This window comes from Lepidochelys kempii, chromosome 7 (assembly GCF_965140265.1).
Source record: "Lepidochelys kempii isolate rLepKem1 chromosome 7, rLepKem1.hap2, whole genome shotgun sequence".
NCBI lineage: Eukaryota > Metazoa > Chordata > Testudines > Cheloniidae > Lepidochelys > Lepidochelys kempii.
Window position 1 is genome coordinate 122,844,547 of NC_133262.1, and position 12,053 is coordinate 122,856,599.

Genomic DNA, 12,053 nt, shown 5'->3' on the forward strand with positions numbered 1-12,053 from the left:
TCCCTCCAAACCTCCCAACTCCTGGTCAGACACAGAAGGAGTTGACCTGGACTGTGGGTTCATGAAAACGGCCAAACTGAGGGCTGCTGTGAAGCTCCAAGGCGAGTAAATCCGCCAATAAGTGAAAGACCCACCAAGGTAGAGGAGGAATTTTGTCACAATATGTTGAACACCACTGATCCCAATACAGATCCTTGGGGGACACTGGTATTTACCTCTCTCCATTCTGCAAACTGACGTATTTATTCCTACCCTTTGTTTCCTGTCTTTCAACCAGTTGCTGATCCATGAGAGGACCTTCCCTCTTATCCTATGACTGCTTAGGAGCCTTTGGTGAGGGATCTTGTCAAAGGCTTTCTGAAAGTCCAAGTACTATATCCATGGGATCACCCTTGTCCACATGCTTGTTGACACCCTCAAAGAATTCTAGTAGACTGGCGAGGCATGATTTCCCTTTACAAAAGCTGTGTTACTCCTCCCCAACCTATCCTATTCATTTGTTTGTCTGATAATGCTGTTCTTTGTTATAGTTTTAACCAGTTTGCCTTGTACTGAAGTTACTTACCAACCTGTAGTTGCCAGGATCACCTTTGGAGCCTATTTTAAAAATCAACATTATATTAGCTACACTCCAGTCACCTGGTACAGAGGCTGATTTAAGGAATAGGTTGAACACCCCCGTTAGTAGCTACAATTTCACATCTGAGTTCCTTCAGAACTCTTGGGTGAATATCATCTGGTCCTGGTGACTTTTATTACCATTTAGTTTATCAATTTCTCCCAAAACCACCTCTACTGACATCTCAATTTGGGACCGTTCTTCAGATTTGTCACCTAAACCATCTTCCCCCATGTCCTCTTCAGTGAAGACTGATGCAAAAAAATTAATTTAGCTTCTCTGCAACAGCCTTGTCTTTCTTGAATGCTCCTTTAGCCCCATCAATCATCCAGCTGATTATTGGGCAGGTTTCTGATTTCTGATGTATTTAACTTTTTTTCCCCCTTTGATTGAGAACTGCATGGGCACCTGTTTCCAAATTGGCTCTGTAATTCAATGAGACCAATCCACTATGCTGCCATCAATTGTCATGTTTACTCACTGTGCTGCCTTTTTTTTTTTTATTTAACCACCAGCAGATTGCTGGTTGTTCTCTGAGCTGCAGTGACTAACTGCCTGCTTAATTTGGAGATATAAAAACAACAATCTGCAATGGAATTTCAAAGTGAATTCTGCCCCCCCCCCTTTCATAAATATAACACATGGGAGGGATGTTGGATTTATAGCAAGTCTGAAGTCTGTCTATTGCCAGATCAGGTCTATGGGGCATAGATGGTTATGGGGCAAACTTCCCCACACAGGCCTACTAAAGCAACCATGGAGCTGGGGCTACACTTAAAACGCTGCACCCGTGCAGCTGTCGCGTTTTAATGAAGACGCTCTAAGCCATTGGGAGAGCTACTCCTGCCGGCATAGTTAATCCACCTCCCCCTGAGGCAGTAGCTATGTTGATGGGAGAAGCTCCCCCACCGACAGAGCACTGTCTACACTGGGGGCTCGGTCAGTATAATGCCATCATTCAGGGGTGTGTGGGTTTTTCACAGCCCCGAGCAATGTAGTTGTTCTGATGTAGCTCTGTAGCGTAGACCAGACCTAAGTCTCTGTGGTTCATTCAGTCCTTGGCCTCTTTGCTGAAAGTGCCAGGGCGGGGCCTGACCGGAGTCAGCAGTGGGGGGGTGGGCACCCACTAGGAACAGCGAAGGGGAAGGCTGTTCATCCCATCACCAAAAAGCCAGTAGGCCTTTTCTGCTGCGACAGACTTGTGGGAGGTTCTCTTTCTCTCTGATGCACCTGCCCACCGTGACTGGTGAAGGGCTTTGCCCAGAGTCACCCAGCACCACAGTGGCAGAGCGTACAATGCTGGACTTCCTGATGTCCTAAACCCTGCTCTCCTTCCTCTAGTCTGGCCTATCTTCTGTAGCCAGGCATATATATTTTAAGCCATCTTTCTTCAGCCTTTCCTAGTATACTGCCAAGCTGCAACAATTTGATTGGCGGAAACTTCCAAAATAAGAGATTTTAAAATTGATCTCTGTCCAAATCTCATTTATTTGGAGGGAATCTGCCTTTTTTTATTGATCACTTGCAAACCACTAAGGCTGTACATTACACTACATTTCCTTTATTGTTGGTAATAGAATTAACTATGGTTTAATCCCTCCAGTCCTGTGATAACATAACCCTTACTGCAGGCAGAATTTGTCCTGTAATCTTTAATCTTATTGTATTCATTTGCCTATATTCCCTTAATCTCCTAGCAATCCATGCATGTTAAGATTTTCATAGTCACATATAGGAACAGAAGCTCCCTTGTAAAAATCGGACTACAACTAAAGCCACACGAAGGTCGGGGAGACCTAATGCAATATTGCACACCTGGATCTTTACAGATGTAGCCTCGCTATAGGGGAACCTCGGGAGTAAATAGCTGAAAACTATTCCACCCGTTAATATTAAATAGATTGAGTTTTACTGCCAATAATCTCAAAGCAAGTATTTATTTGAACAGAAGAAATTAGTGAGCAATTTTAATCTCAGGCTTAAAAAATTTTCTTTTGGAGGTGTGTGGGCAAATGTCTTGCTGATGAAGGATGCTAAATTGGTAGCCCTAGAAATGGAAGTGCGCTCTCTACAGCAGTGGTACGGCATGAATAACATGTACAAGATTCCACCTGTTGCCTGGATTCCAAAGATACTCTGATACCTGGACCTCAGTGGGTCAGGAGCTATTACCCAAGAGAGCCACCATAGTGTGAATTCATGGATTCATTTACTAGATCTATGATTCTCACAGCAAAATGACTGACCAAGTAGCAGTATTTTATCAACTACCGTTGGTTAATAACATGGTAAAAGCCTCCTGATTCGTTCACAACTTAGAGTGGTTATTAATTAAATCACACTGTGTGTTAATATCACGTGCTGCAAAGAGGCACAGGAAGGAACCTCAGTCTGACTGTCAGTGCCGTCTAGCATCCGTGGCCCCATTCGGTCTTGGACCTCCCTTCTGAGTCATGGTGCCATTTAGGTTGTTGGTTTTTGTGAGGTAAACACCTGACCACTAGGAACTGGACTGAAATATATCGACTTGTACCACAACCGCCCAGTCGCTGGTAACTCTTGCGCTCCACTGACATGAGCTTTGTTTATCTTTCTCAGTTAACACGTTGGCATTATTGTATGTGTCCTGATGTTGCTATTTTGGGGGTTTTTTTCCCCAGGTTACATACAGAGGCTTCAGGTACCCAACATAAAATATTTTTGGGCACAAATGCTACCTTACATGCTATTTTATGCAAATAGATATTGTAGCCCGTGAAGTTTCTCTGGTGGTTTTAGCAAACGTATCACATCACACTACTAACTGTTAGCCTAGTCAGATTCTAAATTAGTTAATGTATACAGCAATGTACTTTAAAAATGAATCAGATTTTTGAAAGATTTCCATACTGGACTGCACTTGGATCCTGGTTTTATAGCACTTCTGCTATCAATGGAGTTTGTACATGCAGATTTACAAAGAGCCAGCAGAATTTCTCCGACGTCATGTTCTCACACACCCATGCAGCTAATTAAAAACACCATTTAAAAAAGGACAGGGTCCAAGCTAGCACCCCACCTGCCAGAGGGGATGGGTTAATAGTGAAAACACGTAGACTGGATGGAGCCAAAGGTTCTGTTCCCAGGAGGGCTGACTCTGGGTTAGAGAAAATGGAGCTCCTTGCAGGTTCCTGGCTCCCGCTTTTGGATGGGACCTAAAATTCAAGGTCTTCTCTGCTCTGTTGTGGCACTTTCCATAAAAGAATTGTTCCAGTGTACCAGGATTTACCCTGCCCTTACGGGTGCGCAGCCCAGTCTGTGCTCATTGCTTGCCTTTCAGGGGGGCTGCATGGTTAAAACACATGGAGATGCTTCAGGGTGAAGTGTGAAATGTTAATACTGATAAACGGACCTGCCTGCCACAGCTTATGTGTGGCTCTTTCCACAGTCGTCATCTTCTCCTGTCTTTCAACCAGAAGAGTTTGTCTCTTTTGTATGACTCTGGTAACATTAAACTGCTGGTTCATAAGGACACATGCAAGGTGAGGGAAAGAATTACGTTGGTCATGACACTGTACGTGTACCTCGAAGTGTCTTTTCTGCCCTCCCAAAGCAAACATATCCTAGCACCCCATAGACCTGGAAGACCAATGATCAATGTGGGGTTACCTAGAGAGGAAAGTTCTGTTAATAACCCCACACATCATTAATTCAGGGCTTTAGCCATCCATAGATTACAATGCCCTTTAAAAAGGTGGGCACTGTCCCCTTTACAGCGAGGGAAGCTGAAGAACAGATAAGTGGAGTGACTCAACAAGGCAGTGAGGCGAAGTGGAGCAGGAAATAATCCTACATCTCTCTCTGACCTGTGCACAATCTATTAGGACTCAGCTGTAACAGCCTTTTTGCAGTACCTGGCTCTTTTTGGAGGGGGAGACGGGCAGTAGACACAATGGGATAAGGATGTAGGAACTGGGAGGAGACTTTCTGAGACCCTGTCTTGTAGTTTTGAAAAGGTAGGTAGCATTTCAGCCCAGTCAACCTTGGCCATGTCCCCTTTTAAGCCTTTCGGCAAATCATATGTATTGTCCATTTTGTTCCATTATCAGATGACTCACTGGGTAAGTACATATTTAACTCCCTTGTCTTTTGCAATGACAAAAGCTATACTCTCAGCTGCATCTGGGGAAGGTTGCCCTCAACAGCAACTTTAGAATAGAACTAGAGATATCAAGAATGCCCTCAAATCTTCCTTGGTTCTGCTGACTCATTTGATCCCATGGCAGTTCATCCTAAGAAGGCACCAGCTAGCTGGGCAAGGACTTGCATGAAAAGTCTTTCTGAAACAACCCCATGCTTCAGAAAGAGAAGCTGGAAATGCACTAGGTCAGTGGTTTCCAATCTGTGGTCCGCAGACCCCTAGAGGTCCGCAGCCCATGTCTAAGGGGCCCATGAAAGGTGGTTGTTACCATAAAACAGTGGTTTTCAACTTGTAGTCCACAGACCCCTGACGGTCTGCGGACTAAGATTTCCAAAGGGGTCCATGCCTCCATTCATAATTTTTTAGAGGTCCACAAATAAAAAAAGGTTGAAAACCACAGCTGTAGGTATCCCTCCAAGTCACGAGTGACCCAAGGGCCAGTGAGGGAACAACGAGATGAGGGTCTTTTGGATCAGATGTAAAAATTGAGTTTTTGGCCAGTGGAGGAAGACTGCACTTTGGTTTATTCACACCCTACTGACCTAATTTTTTTCCTCCCTAGAGGTAGCTGCAGTGGTGGTAGGTGAAATAATCTATACACACAGCCAGGATCTTCGGACCAATTTGAATGAATTCAAATCAGCAGGGCCACATGCTATTCACCTGAGGTGCTGAAGAAATCTCAGAGCCGCTGGCGGTAATATTTACAAACTCATGGATCACAGGAGAGGTCCTGGAAGACTGGAGAAGGGCTACCATAGTGCCTGTCTTTGAAAAGGGGTGAAAGGAGGAGCTGGGGACCTATAGACCAGTCAGCCTGACTTCGATACCTGGAAAGCTACTGGAGCAATGCATAAAACATTCTATTTGCAATACCTGGAGGACGGAGGGGTGATCACTAGCAGCCAGCGTAGAGTTACCAAGAACAAATCATGCCAAACCAGCTTGATTTCCTTCTTTGACAGGCTAACTGGCTTGGTGGATGGGGGCATGCGGTGGACGTAATATACCTGGACTTTAGGAAGGCTTTGGGCACAGTCCCACATGACATTCTGATAAATAAGCTGGAGAAATGTGGTCTTGGCAGAACGACCATTAAGTGGACACATCATGGGTTGGACAACTGCAAACCAAGAGTAACTATGAATGGAATGATGTCAGATTTGGGGGAGGTCTCAAGCGGGATTCCACAGGGATCTGTTCTGGGTCCAGTGTTGTTTAACAGCTCTATTGATGACCTGGATGGAGGTCGACAGCACACTGATCAAGTGTGCAGGTGATACAAAGCTAGGAGGGATTGCCAACATTTTGGAGGACAGAGCTAACATTCAGCGGGATCTTAACATGGAGAATTGGGGTATATGCGACAAAATGACATTCAACAAAGACCAATGTCAGGAGCTCCACTTAGGGAAGAAACACAGAGGGGGGGAGAACTGGCTTAGCAGCAGCACTGCTGAGAGGGATCTGGGGGTTGTGGTGGGTCACAACCTCGACTTGAGTCAGCAAGGCGACGCTGTTGCAAAAAAAGCAAATGCAATTTTAGGTTGCATTAACAGAGGCACAGCATGCAAGTCACGGGAGGTGATAGTACCACTCTACGCTGTATTGGTTAGGCCTCAGCTGGAGAACTGTGTCCAGTTTTGGTCACCAATGTCTAGAAAGGATGTAGAGAAACTGGAAAGGATCCAGAGGCGAGTGACAAAGATGATCAGAGGGATGGAATGCAAACCATGTGAGCAAAGGCTGAAGGAACTGGGTATGTTTAGTTTGGAAAAGAGGAGATTAAGGGGGCATATGAGAGCAGTCTTCAAATACTTCAAAGGCTGCCATTAAAAAGATGGAGAAAAGTTGTTCTCTTTTGTTACAGAGATCAGGACAAGAGGCCATGGGTTCAAACTACAGCGGAGCAGATTTAGATTAAATCTGAGGAAAAACTTCCCAACTGTAAGAACAGGAGGACAATAGAACAGACACCTCAGGAGGCTGTGGAAGCTCCTTCAGTGGAAGTCTACAAAAGGAGGCTGGAGCCATCTGTCATAGATGATTTAGACAGGGCCGTCCTTAGGATTTATGGGGTCCTATGGAGTATTATTAAACTGGTGGCCCTATACCTAAATTTCTCTTAGCAACACAAACATAAGATTACAGTATTGGAAAACTTGCCACAAGCACTTTATTAAAAACAGTTTAATTGTGCCGCCTTCACCCCTAACCTCCGCACTTCCCTCCCACCTGCGCCCCTAACCCCAGCCCTGCGCTGCCAGTGTACCCCGCCACACTGCTCCCCTGCCCAGTACCCCCCACCCCCTTATGCCAGCAACCCCCGTGCCCAGTGGCCCCTCACCCAGAGTTCTCTACCACAGATCCCTATGCCCAGCGATCTCCCCCCACCCACAGCCTCCTGCAACTACCCAGCACCCCATATTCCTGAGGGAATTCAGCACCAAAAAATTAAATTCTGTGCACAATATTTTAAAATTCTGCAAAGGTTGTCAATAAATAAATGTGGAGGCTCCAGCATGGCAGTGGCAAGCATAGGCCACTGGCTGCATGGAGGTGGGAGATCCCCCTGCAGCCTTCCCCCTCCTCTCCTCTCCCCTGCTAGGATGGGAACTTGGCAGTGAGATACCTCGCTGTGCATGTCAAAAGGCCACAGAGAAGCATTTTACATGATGGCTGGGATGTCAGCCATGGCCCAAAATCCGTTTGAATGACAAAAAAGAAATAGCTGATACCAATGGCTGAGTCCAGCCCTCTTCCGGGCCCTTGCCTGCCACCACTCTGGGCCATCAACTCCCAAACAGCCTTTCGTTCTCCCTAAACTAGAGCATTTCCCTCTAGTCCTGACCAATGAAGAGGTGCTTGGGAGGTGCAGTTTAATAAGAAAAGGAATTTTATTCAGGCAGCAGGCCTTTCTTCTGCCCTGATTTACACCCCTGGTTGCCACACACGGCTCAGTGGGATTGCACTGGGTATAACTCTGCTCGCAGTTTCAACCATGCTTCAACAGTGGGGCTGGAGCCATAACCTGCCAGGACTCATTTGAACAGTGGCTCTTGTTTTGGATTATTTCAGGCTGTTTTTCAAGGTCTTTCCCATGGGCGAGGAAGAAGGGACCTTTCAAATCCCACTCAACGCTGCACTGTTTGGCTCTCCCCCTCGGTCACAATGCTGCCAGCTCGACAGACAGCCCTGGAGATACTTGGGTCCACAAGAAGAAAAGTCACGTCCCTTTTGCCTAAATAAAAGTTTTCAGCTACTCCAGCCTTGTCAAGTGTGAGTCCATCTCCCTCCCTCACATTCTGCAGCCCTGATTGCGGCTTTTCTGCTCCAGGTACATCCCCCTCCTCGTTTTGTGTCAGGGTCCATTTCCTCCTGTCTTCACCGGGCTATTGTGAATGGGCAGGAAAAGCAAATGCCACCTTTTATTTCCCTTTAACTTTCCCTCCTCCCCAGCCTGGCTGTGTGCGCCTCTTCCTCCTCCCAGTCCGCGGATGCTGATCCCCGCTGAGGAAGGGAGGAGAGGAAAGGTGACAGTCCAGAGGGGATCTTCCCCGTCTGGGATTAAACTTCAGAGAAGCGGGAGGCAGAGTGAAAAGGAGCCGAGGAGAGAGATTGCAGGGAGTTGCTGGGGCAGGGCATATGGGTAGAAGAGGGGAGAGGGGCAGGCAGAATGGGCGGCTGCTCGAAACAGCTGCTCTCCCCTGGGGTCACTAGCCTGCTCCCCCGGAGGCCCTAGCGCATTTGCTGCTTGCTCATTGAGCCAAACAAAGACACCCCCCCGGCTCTTTTCCCTTCCCAGCCCGACACCCCCAGTCATCCCCAGCCTGATTCCTTCTCTGCCCCCTGCTCCCTGAAATCCTGTGCCCAGCTCTACCCTCCGAGCTTGGCTCCCCCACTCTCTTCCCAGACTCCAGGTATCCCCCCACTCTGTTGGCAGCCTTGCCCCCCCCCCACACACACACCTGGCCCAGCTCCTCCTGCTCATTCTCATGCAAACTTTCGCTCCTGGCCCCCTGAGGCCCGGCCTGAGCTGGAGCCCTCAGCCGGCCAGCTGAGGGGCCAGGGGGTTGGGGAGAAGCCTGCCAGCCCAGTGCAGGGGAGGGGCCGGAGAGGAGTCCATGCTGCAGCCAGCGAGGCTGGTACCCCAAATTTCCGGGTGCCCTTCACAGCCGCATGTGCTGTGTATGCCTAAGGACGGCCCTGGGTTTAGACACACCAAATCCTGCATCTTGGCAGGTGGTTAGACTAGGCGCTGACCACCCCTCCCCAGTCAGCACCTCCCCATGGATCAGCTGTTCTGCGTCATGCATGAGGCACGGGGAGGGAGGAGTGAGGGCAGGGTGTGCTCATGGGAGGGGGCAGAATGGGGTGGGAAAAGGTGGTGCGGAGCAGAGCAGGGGTGGGGCCTTGGGGGAAGGGGTGGAGTGGGGGCAGGGCCTGGGACGGAGCCCGGAGGGAGCACCCCCCGGCACATTAGAAAGTCGGCACTTCTGCTAGATGACCCTTGCGGTCCCTTCTAACCTGATGGTTCTGTGTGTGTGTGACCCATTAGGAAAGGAATAAATAGTAAGACAGTAAATATCATATTGTCACTATATAAATCCATGGTGCACCCATGCCTTGAATACTGCCCGCAGTTCTGATCACTCCATCTCAGAAAGACATATGAGAATTGGAAAAAATACAGAGAAGGGCAACAAAACCGATTGGGGTATGGAACAGCTTCCATAGGAGGTAGGGTGACCAGATGTCCCGATTTTATAGGGACAGTCCTGATTTTGGGGGCTTTTTCTTATATAGGCTCCTATTACTCGCCCACCCCCTGTCCCAATTTTTTACGCTTGCTATCTGGGTGTGGAGAAAGTAAATAAGGAAGTGTTATTTACCCCACTACATAACACAAGAACGAGGAGTCACCCAATGAAATTGATAAGCAGCAGGTTTAAAACAAAAGGAAGTATTTCTTCACACAACACACAGTCAATCTTTGGCACTCCTTTCCATGAAGGCTGAAAGTATAACAGAGTTCAGAAAAGAATTAGCTAAGTTCCTGGGGGATAGGTCCATCAATGGCTATTGGCCAAGATGGTCAGGGACGCAGCCCCATGCTCTGGGTGTCCCTAAATCTCTGAGCGTCAGAATCTGGGACTGGACAACAGGGAACGGATCACTTGGAATTGCCCTGTTCTGTTCATTCCCTCTGGGGCACCTGGCACTGGCTATCAGACACAGGACACTGGGCTAGCTGGACCATTGCTCTGACCCAGTTTGCCCATTCTTATGCTTGTATGTAAAGTTTTGCTGGGGAATGGGGTGGGAATCTAAAGCAGAGGACAGATGGTTCAGTGATGAAGACACTAGCTTGGTCCTGGGAAATCTGAGGTCAGTTGCCTGCTCTGCCACAGATGGCCTGTTTGACCTTGAGCAGATCACTTAGTCTCTCCATGCCTCAGCTCCCTGTCTGGGAAACGGGGATAAAAGCACTGCCCTGTGTTGTGAAGAGGAACACATCAGAGAGTGGGAGGTGCTCAGAGATGATGCTCACGTGGCCCATAGAAGTAATACAGGTAGAAAGCGAGAAGAGAAATTCCACTGCTTTTAAAAACGATTTCTGTCCCTCTGATGTGGCCAGTTTGAAGCCAACCATTATTTCCCTCGCTGCACCTGGAGCAATCAGCATGAGGGAAGAAAGGGGAATGATTATGGAAGGGAGAATGCAGAGGGCTTCCCCTATGACAATTCAGTGCCAGAGTTTGGTTGCTGCTTTGGCCACCTGACAGAGACCCACTGCTTCCTTGAGTAAGGCTGAAGGTAAACTTGAGCAGTTCCTAACATCTGCTAATCCCTTTCACCTGTGGTTCTCAAGGCGCTTTGTACGTGCAGCATTAATCCCCATGGGAAGTAAATAAGTCTCACGATCCCTGTTTCAAAGGCCACAGAGAGAGGTTTAAGGACATGCTCAGGGTCACACAGCAAATCAGTGGCGAAGCTGAGAACAGATGTCAGTGTTGTGTTTGGACCGCCACACCACAACCCCTGCTCCCCACTTGTGACGGAACGGCAGCCTGGATACTGCTCACAAAGCTGTTTCTCATCCAGCCGGCAATTTTAAAATCTGGGGGAAAAGGCTACTTTCCTGGTTAACCACAGCTTTGTGATTGCAATATCACCCACAGGCCAGCCAGGCCTGGGCTCCCTTGCGCTAGGCGCTGGACAGACGTGCCTACGGGCAGTCTCTGACTTGAAGGCCAATACGGTGTTCTTTGCACAGTGAATGATGGTGTCCTCGGCCTATCACGTGGCAGAGATTGCTGCTTTTCCTCCCAGTGCATCTGAAGGAGAGGGGAGAAGAGAGTTTTAGGGCCACTTACGATTTCAACATGGCTGTGCAGAAAGCTCCAGCCCAGTGCAGCTGCTCGGGAGAAGGGCAGGGGAGGACCCAGCCCTGTATAGCTGTTTATCAAAGCAATCACAACTCCCATTTCCTGCCGCAATGACACACCCTGAACAAGGGAAGTTAGTCACATTGTAACGCAGCCTAGGTACTGAAAAAGGTTACAAACCAACCAATGAACCAGCCAGGTTCCCGAGCCAAACTCTTGTCCTCTATGCGCCCCGAGCTTAATTGACACATAGGAACAAATCATACACTGCCATGACTCACCCTCCTTTCTCCTGAGAAACTCCAGGCTGGCCTGGCATCACACTGCACGGCTGAGAGTCACACGGCAGGAGCCTGTGCTAATGATCAGCCTTAGGCAGAAAATCCCAATTTTCCCCACCAAATGGGGACAGTGGAGAAATACAGCATGTGATCAAGAAGCTGGGGGAAAGGACTGCTGCTTTATGTAACTCGGGGAAGTAACGACTGCTGTTACTGAGCGTTAGGAGCTAGCAATTCAGCACTTCGCAAGAGGAAATGAACACCACGTCCATTACAGCAGCTACAAACAGGGTGTGCTTTAAGGTTGAGACCCAGCTTCTGATTGACATCCCCTTTTCAGCTGGTTATAACTTTCTCCTACACACAGTCCTTTGGAACTCAAATTTTCCCTGCTGGCTCTCAGCCAAGAGACAGTTATTTTGAAAGTTAGCTTCAGCCTTTCCAGTAAAATAAAACCCAAACCAAACTCTTGCCTTCAGAAACGGTGCTTGGTTTGCTTTGTAAATCTCACCGAGATCTAAAGAAATAAGCCATGGTTGATGAAAATTGGTTCAGCAGCTTGAAAGTAATGAGCATTTCTATTG